Genomic DNA, 27966 nt, shown 5'->3' with positions numbered 1-27966 from the left:
CCTTTTTACCAATTACCAAAGGCTTCCCCTTATTGTAAGTTGAACAGAGTGCCCAGACTATTCTTCCTACAGATGTATCTGTATAACCTATCCTTTTTGCGCTATGGCTAGACTTAGACGCTCCGCCACGGGTAGCAATTCCTGGACTCTTTCTACATTCCAGATTAAGAAGCCTGGCACTCTGTCTTTCTACCCAGGTTAGTGTCTGAGACGTACACAAGCTGCTGCAGGCACAGCCAGCACCAATGTCCTGGGGTACCTGCATTGTAATTTTGCGCATTAGCGATGCAAAGACACATTTTGTGAACGTCTATGGCGCGGCTTTGTGGCAAGTCTGCGGAGCACTAAACGGGACTATTTGGCAAGATTTGAGGATGTGTATGTGGACACAACTGTAGATTAATTGCATAATGCACTCGTAACTACAACATGTTTGAGGTGCCTCCTCTGCTCCCTTACTGCATTTCTTTGAATTTATAACGCTATAAATAGTGTTCACTAGATGTGGTTCAGGCATTTTGCCATCTGTACCTTGATGTTGCAGACTGGTAATAGACAACACTAGTAGAATGGAGTGTAAGTGCAATGAGCAATATTTCTGTCCAGAAGTTTCTGCAATTCCTCCTCTTCACTCGTATGCCAGTCCACAGGAGAGATGCTGGAAATAGCCTAAAGGGCATTTTGGCAGGCATTACCTCTTTGAGTATAGCAATGGTAGCAAGGTCCTTGTTCTCTGCACAACATTTTGTTTTCCTAATGACTAATTTATCTAATATTTTATTGCAAATTTTCTACTTTTATTTGTCAACTTTGGGCGTGATTCAGAGATGTGCGCAATGCTGATATTTCCGCAGATCGAGCGATTGTTAGCCATTGTGCATGCTTGGCAGGCAGCTGCATGGTGTGTACACAGCACTTGTTTTGACGATGCTTGCACAGAGAATTCAATCGCAAAGTGGGTAGCAGGAAGTCAGCGTTTGGGGGAGGTAACGGGGAGTGGCTAGGCAAACGCAGGCGTGTCTGACCGTTTAAATGCCGTTTCATGGGCGTGCATAAATTGGCCATTGCAGTCTTCTTCGCAACAGGATAGCTCCGCATGTCAGAAGAGGCGCTGTATTTGAGACAAGTCAGACTTGCCACATATATCCTGCATGGCTGCCCGATCTGCGTCGATGTTTACGCTGGTGCGCGATGTTGGAGTGATGTGAGAAGGCAGCAGTGGGCGTCCCTATGCCCGGGTATGCTTTACAAGCATTCGCATATTTTAGCAGTTGCGATTGGATTATCGTACATCTCTGAATCAGGCACTTTGCTTGCGATATAGCCCTATATTTATTTCTCAAGAAAATGTCCATTATTTTGCTTAAGATGAACTATTTACACTAATTAACAGTGCCTATAAGTTTATATTAGTAGGTCTCTTTAGTGTAGTGTATGTACAGAGAGTTTTGACCATTTACTTGGGTTGTATGTACAGGAATTACCAAGTCACCAAAAGGCATGATGTATATAGACAGTCTGTAGGTTGAACAAAGCACAATACACTTTATGGTAAGTCACTTTTTCCATCCTAAACTTTGGGTCGACCCTTATACTCGTAAAAATTAGATGACCTTGTTACATTTTACATGTTCTTGTGGTCACATTTCTGGTTGAACCTTGCACAAATAATCCCCAACAAAAACCAGCAGAATGTCACATACTGACTCGTGCTGTGAACGCTTTAAAAAAACAGTATTTCACATTGCCTAAAGCTGGGTACACATTAGACGATGTGCAAACTATGCCATATCGTCAACTATTTCCCTTCAATTCCCGGACAAACGATAGTGCATACACACTGTGCAATCTTACAAACTAAGGAACAATATATTGTTCATCGTTTTTGGTTAGATTGTTAACTATATAATAACATATCGCCTGGTTGTTCGGTACACACTGCACAATGTGGTAAAAATCGTTAGACATCCTGAGATTGAGCAGCATGTAGGGCCGACCAAAAGGCGCAACAAACACCCGATAGTGTGTACACACTGGATGATTTGAATAATTTGTTCCAATCCGTCGTATATCGTCTAACGTATGCCCAGTTTAAGAAAATGTAGCATGCACATTTTCTCAGCTTATGAAATGTATGGGCCATAGAGGAACTGAAAAACTATGGCTGGCTGACCAAAACTATGTTTCTGTTTTTGTGTCTTTCCCACATTCACAGTTGTGGTCCAAATAGCCAGGATTCCATGTCTCTGCAGTCTGATGATTAACTATCACTTGACTGCAGGATGCAGTTAAAAAAGATCTTTGTTGCCTCATGAACCTTTTTAGAATGAACTTGCTTGTTGCATGTGTGACCAATGTTTTGTGTTGTAAAATGTGTTCTGTATTCATCACAGTGGGTTTTGGTTGTTACAAATGGGTTATATGCTGCTGCTTTTTTGGAACCATCAGTCTCTTATGCATAGTCCTCTCCTTCCTCCTTACAGATTAGTTTAGGGGATTATTTATAAATACTTTTAATATTGGATTATTTTGTATCACTGCACAGAAATTGATATGAAAGGAAGGCAGCCTGAAAATTATAAACATAATACAAAGGACAGTGTATGCTAATTAATGTTTTACATATGTGTATGTATATCAACATTTTGGGACATGACTGTATATTGGCATCCATTCAGCCACAGGTGTGGTCAGGCACTGATGATTGGTCACTGTTACAGTTTATCCTAGGGGTTCAGGGCTCTGTGAAGTGTGTGTGTGTGTGTGTGTGTTTTATTTTTTTTATATATAATATTTTCGTTGGCACACACTTTGTATATGGGGGCACTGTCCTAATATGACAGGTAGAGCAACGTGACTGCTGGGCTGTAGAGAGCAAGCCCATTTTCCGGGGCCAAGTGGTTCTGATGATTTTTGGAGAACTGCATTAGGGAAGGGCCGGGTGGTGGTGGGAGATACAAAATAGCAGCTCCAGTCCTTCCTTACTGCTGCTCTATGCTGAGAATCTGAGGTCAGAGGAGCGTGTGCTGAGCCCTGTTGGTGGAGCTTAGCACATGCTCCTCTGACCCCAGCAGAGGGTGGGACTACAGCAGCATGATCTGACATCAAGGCGAGAGGTACTTTTTGTCTATCTGCTTGTGTCTCTGTGACCCTGCCTGTATGTATGAAACTGTGACCCTCCCTAACTATGTATGTGTGGCCCTGCCTGTCTGTGTGCGTTAGTGTGACCCTTCCTGTATGTATTTTTATCTCTGTGAAGCTTACTGCCTGTATGTACAGTATGTGTGGCCCTGCCTATATGTCTGTGTGTCTGTGTGATGCTGTCTGCCTTTGTGTGTCTGTGACCCTCTGTTGTATGTATGGATGTGTTTGTGACCCTCACTGCCTGCCTGTATGTGTGTCTGACTATGTATGTGTATCTTATGCACACATAAGAGGTTGTTATAATAAAAGAAACTCACTTGATTTTGCTAGTATTACATTAGCGTGAAGTTCCAACAGATCCTCAACGCTAATTGTATGTATCCCTTGGCCTTTGGGCACTGCAAAATAGTTTTGAGACTGTAAAGATGCCATGAACCAAGAAGGCTATTGTGCACGATCTAACTATTTGCATAATGTGCGTGATCTATATTGTGCTGTCAGACACACTGATGCATGCACGGATCAGTGCAAACATCTGTGAAAAAAAAGATTACAAGGTGTAAAAATAAAAACAAAATGATGTGCGCGCCCCACCCTTCACCTGGCTGTGGCATTATTCCACCTGCTGGAAAGAGTCCGGTGCTGTATTTTCACAACCAGGGCATAGAGAGAGAGAGAGACTCACTCACTATAGGTAAGATCTGGATATACGACAGATGACCCGCAGATGCACAAATCGTAAGTGGACTCTCACGATTTGCACACGATCTGTCGTTCTAATGCATCTGAATTGGCCAAATCGTGCATAATATCATCTAATGTGTGGTCACCTTTTACTTTCAGTGGCAGATTGTAAATCGGTAGTGAGTGTTGCAGCTGAAGTCTGTCGAATGCTGAAGTGTGTAAAATTTATCTTAGATATATACATATATTCTATCTATATATCTATCTCACAGTGCAAAGAATGGCGCTCTCTATATTGAAATCTAAATTTTATTTTAATCTGACTTTTTTCTATCTGTACTCAGATGTTTACTGGGTCATTGATTAAAGATCTGTTTACAGACTGAAATGTCTGATTTAAAAGACACTGGAGGATAAATTTACTAAAAGATCTGGTTTGTTTCGGTTTTAAACCTGCCACTCTTCACTGGATATACTATTCAGATGGTGGGTTATTACTGTATTTATGAAGGACATTAATATTACTCTTATGGGGCCGATATTATTCTATTTGGGTGCAAAAAGAATAATTTGATTAAATATATCCCTGACCTTTGGTATGCACCTTTTTATTACAAATAAACTTAATTTGCTTTATTTGGGAGTGGTCATAATGTTTTGGATCACCAGTGTATATACACCTGTGTAAATTTAATTATGTGTGAATAGATATATACTGGTGTGTGTGTGTGTGTCTGTCTGTCTTTGTATATGTATGTACATACGTACCTATGTATAAGAACCAGGTGGCACACTTCAGACTTGAAGAAGAAATATTTCTATTAAAATAGAATCCAATGTTTTGGCCCACAAAGGGCTTTTTGTCAAGTCACACTCAAACATTGATGAGCCCCTACGTATGCCCCTCAATCATGTAACCATAAACTCTGCCGCAGCTAGAAGCTGTGTATCAGAAGTAACAGGTATGAGTGTCGCAGTGGAATGCATCGTGTTTGCAGTATAAAAAAAACGAGCACATAAATTTAGTGTGTAAATATCTGACCGTGTATAGCATTAAGGTGGATTATAAAACAAACACAATCTGAAGCGTATATCAACCTGTGTGTGTGTGTGTCAAAATTGAGATGAACAACACCGGAAGTGGCATAGCCCAGGTAAGGGCCTATTGGTCTGAGGAGAGTGCACCCATCAGCCATAACATTCTAATCAGTGACCTGTGTAGTGAATAACATTGATTATCTCTTTACAATAGCACCTGTCAAGGGGTGGCATATATTAGGCTCTCAGTTCTTGAAGTTGTGTTGGAAGCAGGAAAAATGGGCAAGCGTAAGGATCTGAGCGGCTTTCACAAGTGGCAAATATAGTGTTCACTGCAGCTTCATGATCGGGCAGGGCGCAATTATGAAAGAGGGCACATTTGCGCACTCCTGATAAGAGGGTGTGACCTCTTGTGGGAAGGTTGTACGTACAAACAACCCACCACCATACACCCTCCCTCACGGCGAGGCACTGTGGCCCATAGACTGTACACAAAGGTGCAGCTGCACAGTGGAAATCAGGCTCCGCAGGCATGCCAAAGTCTGGCTGTAAACAGCGGAACATATCCATAAGGGCAGGGTGAATTTTAGCATTTTAAAAGCCGGCAGGGTGTGACGCCTAGCGAGAATGCTTAACAAATTGTGATGGCTAGACGACTGGGTCAGAGCACCTCCAAAACGGCAAATCTTGTGGTGTGTTCCTGGTATGCATTGGTTAATACCTACCAAAAGGGGTTCCAAAAAAGGACAACCGGTTAACTGGAGACAGGGTCATGAGCGCCCAAAGCTTATTGAAGTGCGTAAGGAGCGAAGGCTAACCTGTCTGGTCCTATCACGCAAGAGCTCTATAGCACAAATTGGTGAAAAGTTAGTGCTGACTATGGTAGAAAGGTGTCAGAATCTGCAGCTTGGCGCATATGGTACTGTGTAGTCACAGACCAATCTGAGTGCCTATCCTGGCCCCTGTCCCATAATCGCATACAGTGGGCACATGACAGTCGGAACTAGACTATGGAGCAATGGAAGAAGGTGCCCTGGTCTGACTAATCAACTTTTCTTTTACTTCATGTGGCTGGCCGGTTGCGTGTGCATCAATTACCTTGGGAAGAGATGGCACCTGGATAAACTATGGGAAGAAGGCAAGCTGACAGTGGTATTTTGGCACTCTGGGCAATGTTCTGCTGGGAAACATTGGGTACTGGTATTCATATGGATGTTACTCTGATATGAACCACCTACCTAAACATTTTTCCAGACCAAGTACACCCCCTTCATAACAATGGTATTCCCTGATGGCAGTGGCCTCTTGGCAGCGTAATGCTCTCTGCTACGCTGAAAATATTGTTTAGGAATGGTTTGAGGAACATGACAAAGTTGCGAGATTTGCACCTTGACCTCTCTAAGTCCTGTAAGTTACTTCTGCTGCTAACGTCTTGGTGACAGGACATCGTCAGAGGTCTTATGGAGTCCATGTCTCGATGGGCCAGAGCTGTTATGGCGGCACGAGGGGGACCTACACAATATTGGCCAGTTTTAATGTTGTGGCCGATGGGTGTATAAACACAATAGAAATAGAAATGTAAAAAATTAGTTATTTAATCAAAGGACCCACTGAGGATTTGATTAAGGTGTCCGATGATAACATAGCACACTAATGGAGCAAGTCACTCTGGAATTGAAGTGCCATAATGTACAACATGTTGACATGGACTTTAGGTCGCCAACCATAATGTCAACATTCTAAAATTTCTAACATGTCGGCATCGGAATGTTGCCAATTTTTATTTTTTTTGCTTATTGATGGGGTTAGGCGATAAAGAAAAAAAGCGTTGACGTTAAATGCCGAAATTTTAACAGTCGACATTTTTGAATGTTGACATATTGCTTGTTGGCCTAACGTTCATGTTGACATTCTGAATGTCGACTTCAGTCACACCCGTACAAAACATATCAAATATAGGGCCATATTCAATTAGCCGCTATAAGCCACGTTTGTGCGAGAAGTTTTCACCGGTGCTAACTTATCGCACAAAATGCGCATCGAGTTATCCTATTATCCGCGGCATTTTGCTCGTGCGAATTCTGCATAGTCAAAAGCTGCAAAAAGTTTTCACCATCTCAGAGCAGGTGAAAAGTTGTGCAAAATCCCTATTTTTGGCTAAAAATGTGACTTTGGTCAGAACCCCTTGGACCATGCCCGCTTCCCCCCCCCCCAATTACTAATTAAGCAAAAATTATTAAGCTTAATTCGGCCAATAATGACCTCCATTTGTGAGTTGAAAAAGTAAAGTGTGTTAGAAAACGTGTTTAAAGTAGCGGGATTGGTATTTTGGGAGGGATGTGTATTTTCAGGATTGCAGCTTCATATAACAGGTGTATTGCTAACATTTTTAAAAATACAGTTTTAAGACACACATCTGGATATCTGGGATCTGTCGGCAATATTTAGAACTTTGATTCTGTTGGGCACAAGTGAAGGTGAGTACACTATATTTGACGCATATTAAATACGATCATTGATACATTTCGCCCTAAAGCTGGGTACACACTAAACGATGTGTGTAGCCAACACAGACCGCCATTTTGGGCGACCGGTACACATTAGACAATCAGGTGCCCGACCGCCCAATATGTCTGCCCCTGCCGCATTCCGCTGCATGGGGTCATCAGTCGCATTGTCAGATTGAGCTGTATGTAGGGCCTATATGATAACGCGACTGATGACCCAGCGGGAGGGAGCAAGCAACAGCCAACATAGTGAGTACACACTAGAGATGAGCGGTTCGGATTCTGTGGAATCCGAACCGCTCCGAACATTGGGGATCCGAGTCCACCCGCCTGACTCTGATCCCCGTTCGGGGCCGAACGGCGGCCGCCTGATGTCGGATTCTCGCTAGAGAATCCGACATCAGGGCTCCTATTGTGTAGGGCAGACCGCTGTGATAGCGGTCTGCCCTACACAGAACAAACACACAGCCGCCAGCGGCAGCTGTGTGTTTGTTACAGCAGCCAATGAGAGTCACACACACTCATTGGCTGCTGCACGGAGGGAGCCGGCTGGAGCTCACTCAGGAGCTCCGTCTTCCGGCTCCCTCCTCAGCGTGTGGATGCAAAGCGGACGGCGCGGGAGCGGGGATACAGGTAAGGGTTTTTTTTTTTTAAACTTGTGTACGGGCCGGGGGCGCTACTGGGAGTGCCGGGGGGTCCTGCTACTGGGGGGGGGGGGCCATACTACTGAGGGGCCTGCTACTGGGGGGGGGCATACAACTGGGGGGGCCATACAACTGGGGGGGGCCTGCTAATGGGGGGGCATACTACTGGGGAGCATACTACTGGGGGCACTGCATAGGGGACCCTACCACTAAGGGGACTGCATAAGGGGCACCACTGCTGGGGGCATTGTGTAAGGGACATCACTACTGTGGGCATTGTGTAAAAGGGGCACTACTGTGGGCATTGTGTAAAAGGGGCACTACTGTGTGTCGTAACATAAATAAGAGACACTACTTTATGGTGTAATGTGAATCAGGCCCTATGTGCGGTGTAATGTGAATAAGATTGTGCACTGTGACTCCTTGGGCCGTAGCCCACTATGTAAACAAGTACTGTGACTCTGCTGGCCGTACCCCACTGGATGGGTGCACTACTTTTCATTTCTGCCACTGCTGTGTGGCAATGTGTCATAGATGTGCTTTATACTGTGGTGTCTGTGTCGTTGTGCCGCTGCTTTGTCGCTTAGTAACCAGTCAGCTCACTGCAACCTTTGGCCAATAATTTTGAAAACAATATTATAAGCTGTGAGGTGGTCTAAATTGACTGGAAATTAGCTTTTTTTGTCAATTTTTGTAAAAAAAAATCCAAATCCAAAGCCAGTCACCGCAGTTTGGCAAATCCAAAGCCGGACGACGAATTAGAACCAAATCCAAGTCCGGCAAGAATGGTCCGGCGCACATCCCTAGTACACACTAGACTATTTTGACAATCTGTTGCCCGATTTTGTCGGATTGGGCGAAATATCGTTTGTGTACCTACCTTAAGTTATTTTAACCATGGAATGATTGGTTCCATTGTCCATGGTTGGATTATCCTGAAAACAGCAAATCTACTGGGATATTCACACACCCGGTATCTTTATCACATAGAAAATGGTGTGCAAAACACAAATCTTCCAACGAGCGACCATTATATGGGTGAAAATGCCATGTTAATAGATGTCAGAGGAGTTGATCACATTGCTTCATGTTGATAGTAAGGTAACAGTAACTCAAACTATTAGTTAGATCAGTGGTACACAGTATAGCATTTCTGAACGGAATCGGTATGACACAACACCCCCTAACCCTCCCTTAGGGGTGCCTAACCCAAACCTCCCCCCAGGGGTGCTTAAACCTAACCCCCTTCTCTGCACCCTAAACCTCCCAATCTCCCCCCCCCCCCCCTTTCTCCTAGCCCAGTGGTTCCCAAACTTCTTTGAACCAAGGCACCCTAGAGTATCAGCTTTGTTTTCACAGCACCCCTAAGCCAAAAGTTTGAGAAATTCAGAAAAAAAAAAGTAAATTGTGCTTACCTGTTATCCTGTGGTGGTGGATAGGTTTACGCTTCTGTTTGTCCACATTTTTACATTACATTGACCACAAATAATTTCATTTGGTGCTGGACCACCAACCTGAGGCACCCCTGCAAGTGTCGGCGCACAGTTTGGGAACCACTGCCCTAGCCTATTCCTAATCCACCTGGGGGGGTGCCTAACCTAAATCCCCCCCCCCGGGAGTCCCTAAACCTTACATCAGCAATGGCCTGAGATTTATCCGGCCTCTTGTAAGCCTGGAAAGAGTCTGTATATGTCCCAAAATGTTGCTGCTACAAGGGAATAAAGGGCCTGATTCAGAGCCGGACGCTATTTGCGCTCGCTCGTTCAGAAAAAGGGGCTGGATATTTAAATTGAGCGCTCGCTCTTTGCGTTCTGTTGACGCCTCTGTCTGAGCGAACGAAACATGCGCTCGCTATTTTGTAAAGACGCCCCCTTGCCGCTCGCATGCTACGTCATCTCCGCTATTTATTAGATTAATCGAGTACATCGAAAGGCTTCTGAACTGCTCGCAGTGCTTGTGGTTGGATTTTCCTACCGCAATCATGCGAACAGTTCAGGTTAAGAGACAACCAAGTGACGTGGCCGATGACTCTGCTTTGTTAATTATGTACACCCTTAAAACGCCCGTTTTGACCGTTTGGCACGCCTGCGTTCGTGTCACCACTCCCCGTTTTCAAGCACCTTCTCCTGTTACCACCCACAAACGCCTCATTCTGTCACTCAAATTAACAGGCACTCGCAATTTTGCGAACGCACGTTTTCCAACCGCACTGACTGGTTGGCGCATGCGCATTACGACCCATACGTATGCGCAGTTGTGCGACCGTCGCTCGGAGCGAACGAGCGGCCGCTTACGAGCGGCTCTGAATCGGGCCCAAAGTTCCTTCCTTTTTGTTCCAGGCTTTGTTTTAAATATGTACTTATTTGTTCATTGAATAATGTGTAATTCTGTTTTCCTCTACCTTTTTTCTGGTTGATCCTTAATTATCAAACATTTAACAAACCGAATGCTATGTAATGCTATACAGTTGTTTAAATGTCGTTCTAGCTGTTGTCTCTGGCTTTAACTTTCTTTTTTTTGTCCTTTCACACAATGGTCATTACTTCCTTTCAAAGATAAGTAAAGTGGAAATGGTTTGCAGCCAAAAACAGATATTTATGACCACATGACCTAAACACTGCAGATGACTAGGACACAATCTCTTTATTCTCTCTTTGCCTTCCATTTCTAAAACTGGCTCCACATGTGCCAATCCTGACGTCACTCGTGTCCTCTCTGACGTAAGTCATTTAAGAGTGGATTTTTAATTAAAAAGCTTCAACTGTAATCATTGTTACAATATTTGTGTTTTAGTCCTATAACTCTGCAACACAAGACAAAAGCTGGTCACGTTATCTTGTTAATGGATACAGATTGAATAGTATTTGGTACTGTTTCCGTTAACCTGATAGAATATGTAATTTAGAGCAAGAAGTTTTATTCTTCCACCTAAAACTTAGTAGATACATAATATACATAACATACATAACTTGGTGCCATATCCTGCCAAAATTTTATACCTCAATTTTAAGTATAAGTATCCGTTATATATCATGGGTGGTGTAGTCCCGGGCCCGGATGTGGATCAATCGTTAATTTACCGGCAGCCAGGAAGAAGAAACGGCGCAAGCAACATTCCAAATTGCCGGCCGCAAGCCAATTAGAGCTCGCGGACTGTCAGCCAATCAGCAGCGGCCGCGGCCCTGATTGGCTGCCGGTCTACTGTGATTGGCTCGCGGCCAATGCCATATTTAAAATGACGCCGGCGCTGTTTCTTCTCCCTGTCTGCCGATGCAATCCACAACGCTGACATCCAAGCCAGGTTTTCTCCATGCCTGACTGGCTGCCAGTGACTGGTAAGCAAACTGACCCATCGTTTCACCCCCTAGTCCAGCAAGCCAGCCATCCCTGCGCACCCTTCACAGTCCAGCCATCCTTGCCTGTCCTTTCCGCCCTCTACTCCAGCCATTCTTCCCAGCCCTGTGCCCCCCCGCCCCCTAGTCCAGTCGGCCTTTCCTCCTCTGTGCTCCCCCCTACTCCAGTCAGCATTCCCAGTACTGTGCCCCCATCCCCTTGGGAGGAGGGCTCTACCTATTTTGTCACAGGGCCCCATCATTTCTGATGGCAGCCCTGGTGAGCACATAGTCTAGTGTGTAGGCACCTTAAGTGCTCTAGCTGTCTCTCTGGTTTCACCCTACCACTTCATCTCCCCCCTATCTGGCATCTGACCTCCCCCCAAGAGGAAGAGAAAGTAGCAGATACCACTTTCTCTGCTCGCTCCCCCGTCTATCTCATTTGTACCCCTTTTCCACCCAATCTCTCTAGTCTCTTTATTTTATAGCCAATTTGGCTATTTTACATGTCCATTAGAACTAGTCTGTGCGCAAACCTTCTCCAGCCACCCTAACTTGTGCTTCAAATGTAGCCCAATTGGACATTGCTTCAGCCCTGGTATAGCGTAGTTGGTCAAGAGTACATCCTACAGCAAGACAATGACTCAAAAGATACCTCAAGGCAATGTCAGAACAACCACAGCAGAAAAGAATATTAACTTCAAATATGGAATGGCCAGCACAGTCTCCAGTCTTAAACCCCATCGAGCTTGTTTGAGATTAATTGGACAGAGATATAAGCAAAGCAAGAGTGTTGGAAAGAACTTCCTGAACAATATTTGGTTTACATTTTACAAATAATTACAAATAAATCCATAAGTGTGTTTTTATTTTATGCCAGGTTTCCTTTGCTGTTTTGTGTCCCAATGATTTTATGGTCAAAACTATTATAAATATATTATACGAATAAAACCATATAATCCACCAGATTTATCAAGAGGTGGAAAACCATTGCAAAAGCTTCCCCAAAAATTAATCTCCTCTGACAGGTTAGTTTGTCTAAGTAGCTGCATGAATCCCTTAGATACCCTTAGATACCGTATTCAATTGCCGGCGAAAAGTCCTGGACTTTTCACTTCCTGTAGATTTTGCAGTCATCGCCAGTTTGGGCCCGTAAGAGAGTCGCGCTAGTCATCGCTATTCGCTCTATTTAATTGCAAAGGATGTGAAAACGCATCCCGGCGAAACTCAAACTGGCGAAAAGTCCTGTTAGATTTGGGAAATCAGCCTGACACCACCTCAAAAGATGCTCTGACATGGGGAAATCACTATGGATACCCCCGAATAGCCCTGCTGGAGGTATTTGGGGTGCTTATTTAGCGTCTTTGCGCAAGTGGTGAAGAATAGCATTTAGGAGGGTTATTTTTTTGGCAAAAATAAGTAGTCCCATAAAATTTGGGGTATGTGAAAATGGGTGGAAGCATGGTTAAAAAACACACCTTCACCATGCACCTGCAATCCAAAAAACAGCTTGGACATACTTGGGGGACCCCCTGGAGTCGAGTTCGCTAATTTTTAAGTTTGTCCCCCAACTTTATTTATTTTTTTCACCCCCAAAACTAAAGTACAGTTTTGGGGTGATCTAAAGTAATTTTTTAACTTTTTTTTTTACGCAGTTTACCTTTGGGGGACTGTGCCAAGGCTGCAGTGGTGTTGCTGCAACTTTGCACCCCAATACCCCAATTCTGCACTTTTTTCCACCTCCATTCACAGGCGAGTCTTTCCGCTGGTTACAAGACGCAGACTTTTCGCACCAGCAGAAAGTCTTTGTAATTGAATACGCTGAAAAGTTCTCTCCTGGCAAAATGACGTCACCAGCGAGAACTTTAAGCCAGCAATTGAGAACGGCCCTTTGACTTTGTAGCAGACCTATTTTTTACCTCAGACCCACTGCTTTTCTCCTGGGAGAGGACAGGTGCCTGATAGCCGAGTGACTAGCATAGGGCTGTTTGGCACTATGGCAAGAGGACCAGACACTGTGCATCTACTTGCTATAGTGGCACCATCCCTGGCAAATTTGGGGGGACCTCATGCTTTTTTGCCTATGCTGCAAGTTCTAGTGCTGGTTGCCATTTTGTTTATTTAAAAAAAATGTTCTGTTTAGTTCTTGGTACATTTTTCCCTTGTGATTAATTCATGGAAAACCCATTTATGAAAAGAAAAAGTTCTTCGGTCAGATCTGATGCCGGATTCTGCTGCTTTATGTGGTAAAGAAGGGCACTGCATAATGGGGACCACTACTGGGGGTACTGCATAGGGGGACTACTACTGGGGGCATTATATTGGGGGGACCACTACTGGGGGGCACTGTATATGGGGCACTACAGAGGGGGGCAATTATGGGACATAGGCACTGATTGAGAGCCGGACGCTCTGACAGAGCGCTCGCTCTGAATCAGGGCCATCCCTCTGAAATTAAGAGCGGCCTCCTGGCCGCTCGCATAGCTGTGGGTGACCACCTACAGCTATAGCGAGCGGCCAAAATGATGGTCGCGATGGTCAAGACCATCGCGACCATCGGGCTTGCGACGAGACCCTTGTGGTAGGGTCTCGTTGCCGCAAGCCCTGGAGTGCTTTTGGCTCTATCAGAGCCAAAAGCACTCCCACTGACATCACTAGTGATGTCAGTGGGGCCGGCCCCAGACGGTAGGCGTTCCCATGGGAACGCCTCCGTTTGGGCAGCCATGCCCCCGGCACGCCCACCAAAGGGGGCGTGCTGTCAATTACTATAGACAGAACGCCCCCTTTGGTGCGAGACCCATAGCGCACTTGGCCATCATCGACCCGCTTGCAAGCGGATCTGAATCAGGCCCATAGTTGTTTGAGGATGGGGGCAACTATCTGGCATAATTAATGGAGTAGGGGCAGTTATGGGGCATAATTATAATTGTGGGAGGGGGCAGTTATGGAACATAATTGTGTGAGGAGGGGGCAGTCTAAATATCGCAATTTAGCTTAGTGGCCCTCTGGCTTCGTTGAATTTTTTTAATGTGGCCCGCACTGTCTTAAAGGTTGAAGACCCTTGCACTAGATGATAAAGTGGACGATAATGATATTCTCGTTCATAGCATTCAATATCGTCCATTGTATATGCACGATATCTTTAACGATGCTCGCTCCCACGGATCGTTAACTATGTCTGCCAGGACAATCGGACGATATCGTCAGATTCTGCAAGTACGGGGATGTGGCAGGTGACCTCACTGAACAATATCGTTAACTATATCGTTCAGTGTGTATGCTCCAGTGTCGTTCCAGACATTGAGCCCGAGAGTTCAAGGGATACGATATCGCTCATGGAGCATATCGTTAAGTATGTTTGAGCCTTTACTGTTCTTGGCAAAGTTCTCATTTTCACTCGAGGGCAATGACCAAGCACTGAACTGCTTGACAATTGTTTACAATGTTCATTGTATATATGGGGAAATAATTGCTGTTATTGAGAGTTTACAACTCCATTTTAGCAATCCATTACATAATTGGGCAAAATGACTGACCTCATATTTCAGTGACTTCTCTAACTTCCAAATCTTCCATCTGCACATATTGTGGTGATTGTTGTCACATATAACATTTCTTTTAAAGCCAATGTAACTAGAATACATGCCCTGAACAAGTTTGTGTGGACAATCTGTGGCCATGAATCAGAGGGCCACTAAACCAATAATATAAGTAACTCCAGTAGATTGTGCAGTAGAATCACTGTGTTTAGCCAAACTATAAGCCACTTCTGTGTCTGATTCTGAGTTGTACTTAATGCGAACGCAATTCCGGACGTCTGAATGGAGTACAAATGACACTATATGCACATTAGTATGCACATATTTTTGAGTTTTATGCATCTGTGCAATCGCACTGCCCCACTCTTCCGTCCACGAACAGCCATCATTATCTTTGGCACGTATACCGCATGCTAGGTGCAGGAGATAGTTTAAAGTTGGTGTCCTCTTTGCGTAATCATGAATAACTCTGGCTACACGCCCCACAATGCTGTTCAAGCTGAGCGCTTTCCAGCTGCACGCGTTCCGCATGATTTTCCTTTGCTCACATAATGCACATACAAAAGACTTGAAATATATGTTCTTTTCCTGTGCATCTGGTTGTCGTAAAAGGGAATGGTGGATTAGTAATTCAGCACCATATTATTGTGCTTCTGTAACTGCTGGTTTAACTCCCTCACAGTAAGGGCTAATGAGGGGAAAAATGCTGAATAATTCCTTTTGAAAGTCTATTATCTTGTAACCCTTGTAGAATACAATGGCTGCTGACCTGTTACTTTGCTATCTCATGCACTTGTCATGCCGGCTTTTCTCGTCTTGATTAGTAGAGTACAGTAGTTAGCTTTTGGCTTCTACTAATTGAGGCTTTATCACTGAAAAACACTGTTTCTTGCCTTTATCTGTAGTAAGGACACCATACACAAGCTGACCAAATTCTTATGCTACGGGCTTTGAAAATGTCATGGGCACACTGTGCTATTTCATTGTTCATTTCATCGCTTTAGCGGAAATACTGTTCATTCAAATTTTAAAAAAGCATTCGGCGTGGGGGGATATGATCGGTGATGTTCTCCCATAAGGATATCATCATTGATGTCACTCTCATTTTCATGTCATTACTGACTTTACAACCATTTTCAAGTCATCAGTCACCTCAGTTACTGTTAAGCTTGGGACACACTGGAGCGTTTTCGGGCTGATTTGCTGTTTTGTAATGATAAAACTCCTACATTGCTCAGTGTGTACGCCTAATTGAGCGCTACCGCGGCTGCATGCAACGCTGTCCGATATGATGTGCTACATATCAAACCTGACGACATCGCTAGTGACTTGTAATAAGTTATTGAAGGACGGAACAGTGATCGTACTGTCGTCCATTGGGGAAAGGCAAACCCCGTTCAAGGGCAATACTGATGTATTGTCAGCGTGATAATGGGGTTAGGCTATTGAAATGTTAGTTCTCATGTCTAGATGAACAGCATTGGTCACGCTACATGCCCACGCACTAATAAGTCTGCAGTAATGACCTTCATCATGCTGTCATACATTACATTGCACAATTATGACCTATACTACAATTAAAACCTCCCTGAAATGTTGTACTGCTCTGATTAATTACCCTAATTAATAAAGGTTCCACTATCAACAGTTACATACATATGCCAGTTTTACTTCCCTTAGGTATGCTTAGCACCAAATCAAGCCTAACTAAATCAGTCTTCCATCATCTCTTCTCATCTCTTGTCACTTATTTGACTATATTCCGATATCCTCATTCATATCTTATTTTATGTCTCTCACATTGTGAAATCCTCCTCATCAACTGATCAGTTCTGATGTCATTAGTGGTGTCATGACCTCATACTGCACCTTGCTGGGTTTTTTTTTTTTTCTCTTTTAATGTCGCCTTAGTGGGACTGAGAGTGATGGACTCCATTCCCTTTGTCTGTTATGGCTGGTGCACTGGCCTAGCTCTGCAGTAACACAGGTGTAACCTATTCAGGACTGTGGCTGAACAAATGTATTGTTGACCTAATGTATCTGTTTTGGAACAATGCTTTTGAGGAATTGGTTAATAAAATGAAATCACAAGCCACATGATGTGTTGCTTAAGAACCCCTATGATATATCAATTTTCCCTCAGTGACGCTCAGAAGAAGTGACTTTGATTAGCAGTGGATGATGCTAGGTAGAATGTCAGATTGATGTTAGAGGTTGCCAATTTTAAACAGTTAAGCCCTAAAGTAAGGTGAAAATATAAATTTATAGTTTTTATTTCTCCTTCATCCACCAGGGGACACTGGAGCCTCAGTAGAATGGGGTATCGGAGTGTGTTAACCGGGAGCTGGCACCTTTAAATAAAAAACTACTGGTAGCTAGCTCCTCCCCCTCTATACCCCTCCCAGGTCAGTCTAAAAAATGTGCCCCGGGAGTTGGACGTAAGCCTCCTTTAGGGCTCTGAAAATATGATCTCCATCAGCATGAGGACAGACAGGCAGCCTACTGCCCCTGCCTGTCTGCGCCGACGGAGCTGCCGGGGAGATCCTCACCGCTACTGCAATCGGTTTGCGCTGAGGTCTCCTGCTACAGAGACCTCAGTCTCTAGGGTACCCAAAGACGCGCTGCATGCAGTGCACGTCGTGGGACCCAGCGCAAGCAGGGATAAGGTTAGTGCTCCCTGGTTAGCAGAGGAGCCAGGACAAGTATTTAGGCGGGCATTCACAGTGCGCTCCGCTTGAGTTTTCCTTCTGCTCCTGCCTCCCAGCAGCCTCAGCGCTTCCAGAAGGACGCTGGTGGCCATTTTACACGCACTACAGGGTGGAGAGAGAGCTGTGTCAGGAGTCAGGCTAGTACTCTGTGTATCAGCACTTGCATTTTTATTCTTGTTATCAGCACTATTCTGTTAGTGCTGCAAACATTATAGTTTATCTCCCACTGTGCCCCTTTCAGCAGGGTCTCTGTGTAGTGTGATTGAAAAATCTGTTATTGCATTACTGTCCTTTTCTCTGTGTGTGGGTGGGTGTGGTGTCTGTACTAGAGACGTGTCTACCAAGGGGTCTAAAGCTGCACAAAAGTCTTTTTCTCCTTCATCCACTAGGGGACACTGGAGCCTCAGTACAATGGGTATAGAAGTGGGTTAGCCGGGAGTTGGCACCTTTAATAAAAAACTTGAATGGTAGGTAGCTCCTCCCCCCCCCCAGACTAAAGTTTGTGCCCTGGGAGCTGGACCTATGCTCCATTAAGGCACAGTTAGAAAAGAAGTATAAGTGATTTTGAGGATACAGACAGGCAGCTCACTGCCCCCTGCCTGTCTGCACTGCTGGAGCTGCCGGGGAGACCTCACTACCACTGCCCGCGGTCCGCGCTGAGGTCTCCAGCTACAGAGACCTCAGTCTCTGGGGAGCCCTGGACGCGCTGCATGCGGCACTTGTCGCGGGCTTCCCCCAGCATAAACCCCGCCGCCGGCAGCCTTGGCAGTGAAAGGGTAAGTGAGTCCTGGCTCCCCGACTAGCGGGAGAGTCAGGACTTCATTCAGGCGGGTACTTGAGCAGCAGCGCTAGTGCGGTAAGGCGCCATAGCGGAGGGGGCGGAGCTTAAGTCCATCTTCTGCTCCTGCCTCCCAGCATCCCCAGCGCTTCTGTAGTAGACGCTGGGGGCCATTTTAGAAGGGCTGCTCCTGGAGATTCTGCACCGCTTAAGGCCAGTAAAAGTTTTTTAAAGGGCTATTTATAGCGCTATTATAGAGCTGCTAGGGGGCATAGCAATCTTCCTCTCTGCTCCCCTTATAGTCTCTATATCTGTCTCTCACCTACTGTGTGTGTGTGTGTGTGTGTGTGGTGTGGGTGTGACAGAGTGCTGCAGCATGGCTTCTAAGGGATCTATGGCTGCACAAAAGTCTTTCTCATGCAAAAAATTTGCAGAGAAGATCACACGAGCAATCTTGCTCCTCTCTGCTGTGTGACAAGTGTGTGTCTCAGCCGCAGGCTGTCGACACACCATCCCAGCCGTTATGGTCTGATCAGATAACTTCGGTTATGACTAGACTCTGATGAGCTTGAAGCAGCTCGCAGAGACAGGGAGGTGATCACACACAGATCACCTGAGCCAGATTGGGCACGGTCTTTGGCCAAATCTGCGGAGGGACTTACTAAAGTTATGTCCCAGGCACCTCCTACTGCCTCGTTATATAATGTCCCTAATAAGAGAATTATCCAGAATCCTTTACATTGGGATGATGAGGAAGCGCAGGAACCTGAGGAGGGCGAGGTTCAGGAAGAGGTTCAGTTTCCGGATGAATCGGAACCTATATCACAGGGCATAGATGCATTAATCACTGCAGTACGCCAGGCTTTACACATAGAGGACTCAGAGGTGTCTTCTAAACCGTCAATTTTTGGTAAGAGATTTAGACAGGCTGTCACTTTCCCAGCTTCGGAGGAATTGGATGATATCCTAACCTCAGCGTGGAAACACCCTGATAAGAGCTTTCAAATCTCTAAGAAAATTTTATCCTATTATCCATTTCCACCAGATAGTAGAAAATTATGCGAAACTCCCCCAGCTGTAGATCCCTCAGTATCCCGTCTTTCTAAAAAGACGGTGCTTCCCGTTCCGGGAGCTGTTTCTTTAAAGGAGTCCTCCGACAAAGCTGGAAAACACGCTAAAATCCATTTATACAGTGGCAGGAGTGTCACAGCGTCCAGCACTGGTTAGCTGTTGGGTTAATAAAGCTGTTGAAACCTGGGCTACTCAGCTTGCAGAAGGTCTCAGGTCAGGATCGCAGACTGAAGATCTCATTCAGCTGGCTGAGCAGATTGCAGAATCGGCCGCTTTCCTTGGGGAAGCTTCTAAGGACGTATGTGGCCTTTCGGCTAGATCTTCGGCTTTAGCTATTTCAGCCAGAAGAGCCCTTTGGCTGTGTCAATGGCACGCGGATGCAGAATCCAAGAGAGCTGTAGAAGCTCTTCCTTTTACCGGAGAATTTATTTTCGGGACGGAGTTGGATAAGTGGATCTCACAGGCTACCGGTGGGAAATCCACTTGCCTACCGTCTGCGGCTCCCCCTCCTAGGCGACCTTCTGCAGGTCCTTCCTTTGCGGTCCTTTCGTCCCCCCGGCAGGTTTAGAGGACGCTCCAGGGGAGCTCCGACTTTCTCCCGAGGGTCCAGAGGCCGTGGTAGAACTGCAACATCAGCTTCATCCGGGTCCCAGCAGGACAAGACAACAGCAAAGCCCTCCGCATGACTCGCTCATTTCTCAGTTGGGAGATCTGAGGGTGGGAGCTCGTCTTTTACACTTCAGGGAAGTGTGGATCAAGTCTTGCCAGGACGCCTGGGTCAGGGACATCATTACACACGGTCTGAAGTTGGACTTCAGAATAGATCCGCCTTCTCGTTTTTTCAGAACCGGTTTACCACTGGCATCAGAAAAGAGGGAGGTTACTTTAGAAGCAATACAGAAGCTGCTGTTGTCCCAGGTGGTAGAGGAAGTTCCGACCCATCAGAGAGGTCAGGGTTTTTATTCCAGCTTGTTTGTGGTGCCCAAGCTGGACGGCTCTATGAGACCCATTCTCAATCTCAGGGATCTAAACCCTTATCTTTGAACCTTCAGGTTCAAGATGGAGTCTCTCCACTCTGTTATAGCAGGACTCGAGAAAGACGAGTTTCTTGTGTCCCTAGACATGAAGGATGCCTACCTCCACATCCCTATTTGGCCTCCTCATCAAGCATTTCTTCGATTTGCGGTCCTAGACTCGCATTGGCAATTTCAGGCTCTACCTTTCGGTCTTTCATCGGCACAAAGGTCATGGCTGTCATGATGGCTCTACTGCGATATCAGGGGGTAGTCATTGGTCCATATTTAGACGACCTACTGATCAAGGCTCCATCAGTAGCTCGATTATTAATAGACATTGTTAACCCAGAACCTTCTTTTGCTACACTGGTGGATCTTAAATTTCAAAAAATCCTCCTTGACTCTGACACAACGTCTGCTGTTCCTGGGCATGATATTGGACACGGCGGAACAGAAGGTTTTTCTGCCTCAGAACAAGGTCTCCATTCAAAGCATGGTGCGTTTGATTTTGCGACATCGCAGAGTATCAGTACATCTCTGTATCCGCCTGCTGGGAAAGATGGTGGCGACCTTCGAGGCGATTCAATATGCACGATTTCATGCCCGCCCCTTTCAGTTGGACCTTCTTTCTCAGTGGTCAGGATCCCACCTATTTTCTCCACCAGCGAGTCCTCTTTGTCTTCCCAGACGAGAACATCTCTAATTTGGTGGTTGAATCCCTCGCACTTGCTGGCAGGACGACGGTTCGCAGTATGGGATTGGATTCTCCTCACCACAGACGCAAGCCTAAGAGGGTGGGGAGCACTGACCCGGGGAAGACATTTTCAGGGGCACTGGAGGCAGGTCTACCCATAAATATTCTAGAGTTAAGAGCAATATTTTATGCTCTCCAACTGGCGCAGCCTCTGTTGCAGGGTCAGGCAGTCCGAGTACAGTCGGACAATGCCACAGCGGTCGCCTATATCAACAGACAGTGCGGCACCAAGAGCAGAGCCACCATGAAGGAAGTAGGCAGAATCCTGCGTTGGGCAGAGGAATTCGCAGTGGCAATCTCTGCCATCTTCATTCCAGGTGTGGAAAACTGGGAGGCCGATTTATCTATCTCAGTCGGCAAGATATTCATCCAGGGGAATGGTCGCTCAATCCTCAGGTATTTCACCAACTAACTCTCCGGTGGGGTCGGCCACAGGCCGATCTCATGGCATCGAGGTTGAACCACAAATTACCAATTTACTATTCCCGGACCAGAGACCCACAGGCAGCAGCAGTGGATGCCCTGACAACACAGTGGAGGTTCCACTACGTATACTTATTCCCTCCTTTCCCGCTAATTCCTCACTTACTTCAGAGAATCAAACGCGAGAATGTCAGAGTGCTGTTCATAGCATCGGATTGGCCCAGAAGAGCGTGGTACTCGCAGATAAGGAATCTGTTGGTGGACGAGCCGTGGCTGCTTCCTCTTCAAGATGACCACCTGCTTCAGGGGCCGTTTATTTATCAAGACTTAAGGCGGCTTCGTTTGACGGCATGGCTACTGAAAGGGCCGTTATTAGACAGAAGGGAATCCCGTCAACTGTAATTCCTACCATGGTTAGGGCTCGCAAGGAGGTTACGTCTCAGCATTACTATCGCATATGGAAAGCTTATATCACTTGGTGTGAAAGACGCAATTCTCCTCCATCAGTTTTTAAGGTATCACGTCTACTTCTGTTCCTTCAGGCTGGCTTAACGGCAGGCCTTCGTCTGGGTTCCTTTAAAGGTACAAATATCCGCGTTATCCATTTTTTCTTCCAGAGGAAATTGGCCTTATAACCGGATGTCCAGACTTTTCTACAGGGAGTAGTTAGGCTTCAGCCTCCTTTTTGTGTCTCCTACGGCACCATGGGACTTAGATTTGGTATTGGCTTTTCTCCAGTCTGAAACTTTCGAGCCGCTTCAGAGGGTGGAGTTGAAGTACTTAACTTGGAAGGTGGTTCTCCTTCTGGCACTCACCTCAGCGAGGCGGGTCTCTGAACTGGGGGGCCTTATCATGCCATCCTCCTTATCTCATTTTCCATGAAGATGGGGCTGAATTACGCACACACAAATCCTTTCTTCCAAAAGTAGTCTCTGCTTTTCATATAAATCAACCAATTGTGGTCCCTGTGTTTAAGGATGACTCTCCAGCTTCTAGATCCTTAGATGTGGTCAGAGCGCTCCGGATTTATGTCGACAGGACTGCTTCGCTCCGTAAATCGGATGTTTTGTTTGTTCGTTTTGATTTGGCCCGACCAGGTTGGCCGGCTTCAAAACAGACTATTTCCAGATGGATTCGTCTGACTATTAAACAGGCTTATGTGGGGGCTTCCAGGCAACCACCGGTTTCTATTACAGCGCATTCTACGCGCTTGGTAGGTCCTTCATGGGCGGCTGCTCGTGGGGTTTCTTTAAACCAGCTTTGTCGAGCAGCCATTTGGTCTGGCAAGCACACGTTTCTTAGATTCTACCGTTTTGATACTTTTGCGGCCTCTGCTTCTGAGTTTGGCCCGTGCAGTTTTGCAGGGTTCTCAGCGCTCTCCCACCCGGGATGTGAGCTCTGGGACGTCCCCATTGTACTGAGGCTCCAGTGTCCCCTAGTGGATGAAGGAGAAAATAGGATTTTGGTACTTACCGATAAATCCCTTTCTCCGATTCCACAGGGGACACTGGATGCCCACCCTGCGCTGCTCTACCTGCATTTGTTACTTTTTCCACATTCAGACGGTTGTTTGTTACTGTTGTCTGATTGGAATGTTTGTTTTTTCTTAACCTTCTTTATATATGAATATTGTGGCTTCTCTGTTTCTTCCCTTACTTTCCAGCTCCTCTCGGGCACAGTTGTTTAGACTGACCTGGGGGGGGTATAGAGGGGAGGAGCTAGCTACCATTCAAGTTTTTTATTAAAGGTGCCAGCTCCCGGCTAACCCACTTCTATACCCTTTGTACTGAGGCTCCAGTGTCCCCTGTGGAATCGGAGAAAGGGATTTATCGGTAAGTACCAAAATCCTATTTTCATGTAAGGCTTGTGGTGAAAAATTCACACACGGACAGTCTAATACTTCCTTACTGTGTGTAAATGTGTGTTTTTACCTCAAGATACTGATCTTGTAGTCCAGCCTAGGTGGTCTGATCAATTGACTGCAGTTATATCAAATCTGTCATCAAAGCTGGAAGCAGCTCGTAAGGACAGGGAGAGGCTGAGACAAACAGCTGAACCAGATTGGGCTCGCTCTCTGGCCAGATCTGTTGAGGGACTTACAAAAAGCAATGTCCCAGGCCCCACCTGCTGCTGCTTCTCCTGCTCAGGTCCTTAGTAGGAGATTGGTTCATAATCCCTTGCACTGGGATGAGTCAGATGAGGAGTTGCAGGACACTGAAGAGGGCGAGGTTCAGGAAGAAGAGACTTGCATTCCTGAGGACCCCGAACCTGCATCTCAGGGCGTGGATGCTTTCATTTCAGCAGTACGCCAGGTGTTGCATTTAGAGGTTACTGAAAAACCATCTATGTTCGGTAAAAGATTTAAACAGTCTGTTACCTTTCCAGCATCAAAAGAGCTGGATGAGATTCTTTCTTCCGCATGGAAACACCCAGACAAAAAATTTCACATTTCTAAGAAATATCTGTCTTATTACCCTTTTCCACCTGACAGTAGGAGATTATGTGAAACTCCTCCAGCAGTGGACCCGTCAGTAGCCCGTCTTTCTAAGAAAACGGTGCTTCCGGTGTCTGGCGCGGTTTCCCTAAAGGAAACCTCGGATAGGAAGATGGAACACGCATTGAAATCCTTGTATACAGTTGCAGGGGTTTTGATGCGTCCAGCACTAGTTAGTTGCTGGGTAAATAAGGCCATTGAAGCCTGGGTGCTTCAGCTGGCTGAGGGGATTAAGACAGGTACGCAAACTGACGACTTAATTCAGCTAGCCGAACAGATTGCAGAGTCGGCTGCTTTCCTCGGGGAAGCGTCTAAGGACATTTGTAATCTATCCGCCAGATCTTCAGCATTAGCTATATCTGCTAGAAGGGCTCTGTGGCTGCGTCAATGGCAGGCAGAAGCAGAGTCCGAGAGCGGTAGAGGCCCTTCCCTTTACTGGGGAGGTACTTTTCGGATCGGCGTTAGATAAGTGGATCTCACAAGCTACAGGTGGGAAATCCACTTACCTACCATCTGCAGCTCCTCCTCCTACTAGAAGACCTTTGACAGGTCCATCCTTTCGATCCTTTCGTGCCCCTGTAAGATGTAGGGGGCGTTCCAGAGGATGTCCAGCCTTCTCAAGAGGTTCCAGAGGACGAGGTAGAGCTTCAGCATCAGCCGTCTCCAACACTCAGCAGGGCAAGGCAGCTGCCAAGCCTGCCGCATGACTCCCTTCCTTCTCATTTGGGGGATCCCAGGGTTGGGGCGCGCCTTTTACGCTTCAAGGACATTTGGATCCAGTCTTGCCTGGACGCCTGGGTCAAGGACATCATTATTCACGGCCTGAAATTGGACTTCAGGGTCCAACCTCCTTCTTCTCATTTTTTCAGAACAGGTTTACCTCTGGTTGCAGAAAAACGAGGAGAAATTCAGGAGACAATACAAAAATTTTTATTGTCTCAGGTAATAGTGAATGTTCCGACCCACCAGAAAGGTCAAGGGTGTTTTATTCCAGCCTGTTTGTGGTGCCCAAGCCGGACGGCTCCATGAGGCCCATACTCAATCTCAAGGATTTAAACACTCCTCTTCAAGTTTTCAAATTCAAGATGGAATCTCTCCAATCCGTTATAGCGGGTCTCGACAGGAACGAGTTTCTGGTGTCCTTAGACATAAAGGAAGCTTATCTCCACATCCCAATCTGGCCCCCCCATCAGGCCTTTCTTTGTTTTGCGGTCTTAGAGTCGCATTTTCAATTCCAGGCCCTACCTTTCGGACCAAGAGTATTCACAAAAGTTATGGCGGCAATGATGGCCCTACTGCATGGCCAGGGAGTCGTCATTGTTCCATACTTAGACGATCTATTGATAAAGGCCTCTTCGGAAGCTCGGCTGTTAAGGGACATTCGCTTAACTCAGAGCATCCTCCTGCAACACGGTTGGATACTAAATTTCAAAAAGTCCTCCCTGATCCCTACACAGCGTTTACTATTCCTGGGAATGATACTGGACACAGTGCAGCAAAGAGTTTTCCTGCCTCAAGACAAGGCTGCCTCCATTCAGCATATGGTGCGCCTGGTCTTAAAACATCGCCGAGTGTCTGTACATCTTTGTATCCGCCTTCTTGGGAAGATGGTAGCGGCTTTCGATGCGATTCAGTATGCAAGATTTCACGCCCGGCCTTTTCAACTGGATCTCCTCTCCCAGTGGTCAGGATCCCACCTCTTTCTCCATCAGAGTTCTCCTGGCGCCTCAGACTCTAACATCTCTCATTTGGTGGCTGAACCTTCCCCACCTGCTGGCGGGGAAAAGGTTTGCGGTGTGGGATTGGACGCTCCTCACCACGGACGCAAGCCTGAGGGGCTGGGGAGTAGTGACTCTGGGAAAGCATTTTCAGGGGCACTGGACGCAGCAGGAAGCCAGATTGCCCATAAATATCCTAGAGTTGAGAGCGGTATTTTATGCTCTCCAGCTGGCGCATTCGCTGCTGGAGGGGCAGGCAATCCGAGTCCAGTCGGACAACGCCACTGCAGTGGTATATATAAACAGGCAGGGCGGCACAAAAAGCAGAGCCGCCATGAGGGAGGTAACAAGGATTCTGCTTTTGGGCAGAGGAATTTGCAGTAGCGATTTCTACGATCTTCATCTCAGGAGTAGAAAACTGGGAGGCCGACTACCTCAGTCGGCAGGATGTTCATCCAGGGGATGGTCACTCAATCCTCAGGTGTTCCAGCAACTAATTCTGAGGTGGGGCTATCCTCAAGCTGACCTTATGGCATCAAGGTTAAACCACCAACTACCAGTTTACTACTCCAGAACAAGGGACTCACGAGCAGCTGCAGTGGACACACTGACTGCTCCGTGGAAGTTTCATTACGTCTACCTATTCCCTCCGTTTCCGCTCATTCCGCGTCTGCTTCAAAGAATCAAGCGAGAAGGGATCAAGGGCTTCTGATAGCACCAAATTGGCCCAGACGAGCGTGGTACTCCCAGATACAGAATCTGTTAATAGACTAGCAGTGGCCACTGCCTCTTCAGGATGACCACCTTCTTCAGGGCCCATTTGTTTATCGCGAATTAAGGCGGCTTCGTTTGACGGCCTGGCTACTGAAAGGGCCGTCCTCAGAAGAAATTCCCACAATGGCCGAAAGGGCCGTCTAGTGTGATTCCCACAATGATTCGGGCTAGGAAAGAAGTCACTTCTCAACATTACTACCGCATATGGAAGACATATGTAGCTTGGTGTGAGAGACGTAATTCTCCTCCGTCAGTCTTTAAGGTATCATGTCTCGCAGCAGGCCTTCGTCTTGGTTCATTAAAGGTACAGGTATCCGCGTTGTCCATTTTTCTTTCAGAGAAAATTGGCTTTGCTCCCGGATATACAGACTTTTCTCCAAGGAGTTGTGAGGATTCAACCTCCTTTTGTGCCTCCCATGGCACCATGGGATTTGAATTTGGTGTTGGCCTTCCTCCAGTCTTATACCTTTTGAGCCATTACAGAGAGTGGAGATAAAGTACTTAACCTGGAAGGTGGTTCTGCTTTTGGCACTCGCTTCGGCAAGGTGTGTGTCAGAACTCAGTGATTTATCCTGCCGCCCTCCTTATCTTATTTTCCATGAAGATATGGCGCAGCTGCGTACTCAAAGGACTTTTCTTCCAAAAGTGGTGACAGCTTTTCATATAAACCAGCCTATCGTGGTTCCGGTGTTTAAGGATGACTCTTCCAATTCAAGATCCTTGGATGTAGTCAGCACTCCGGATTTACGTTGACAGTACTGCCTCCCTCCGTAAATCAGATGCTTTGTTCATTCGGTTTGATGTGGCTCGTCCAGGTTGGCCGGCCTCCAAACAGACCATTTCTACATGGATTCGCTTCACTATTAGGCAAGCATACGTGGTGGCTTCCAAACAACCTCCGGGTCCTATTACGGCGCATTCTACGCGCTCGGTAGGTCCTTCATGGGCGGCTGCTCGCAGGGTTTCTTTAAACCAGCTTTGTAGAGCAGCCACTTGGTCAGGCACGCATACCTTCCTACGATTCTATCGTTTTGCGGCCTCTGCTTCGGAGTTTGGCCGTGCGGTGTTGCAGGGCTCTCAGCGCTCTCCCACCCGGGATGTAAGCTCTGGGACGTCTCCATTGTACTGAGGCTCCAGTGTCCCCTGGGGGATGAAGGAGAAAATAGGATTTTGGTACTTACCGATAAATCCCTTTCTCCAATTCCACAGGAGACACTGGACACCGTGAACTCCCTACGCTGTTCTACCTGCATTGTTACTGTTTTACAGGCTCAGACGCTGCGTTTAATGTTGTCTGACTGACTTGTTCTTGTTTTCATGTATATGTTGTTTTCTTACGTAT

General features: G+C 46.2%; 1 protein-coding gene and 1 pseudogene across 1 annotated transcript in view; both read left to right on the top strand.

Annotated features, from left to right (window-relative positions):
- Positions 1 to 27966, top strand: part of CDK4 (cyclin dependent kinase 4) — a 65351-nt gene that overhangs the window by 15649 nt on the left and 21736 nt on the right. The window lies entirely within an intron of this gene.
- Positions 104 to 27926, top strand: LOC148534650 (lamina-associated polypeptide 2-like; annotated as a pseudogene).

This window comes from Taudactylus pleione, unplaced genomic scaffold (genome assembly GCF_031769625.1).
Source record: "Taudactylus pleione unplaced genomic scaffold, aTauple2 ptg000065l, whole genome shotgun sequence".
In the NCBI taxonomy this organism is placed as follows: domain Eukaryota; kingdom Metazoa; phylum Chordata; class Amphibia; order Anura; family Myobatrachidae; genus Taudactylus; species Taudactylus pleione.
The sequence above is the reverse complement of the archived record's forward strand: the minus strand, read 5'-3'. Positions and strand labels throughout refer to the sequence as shown.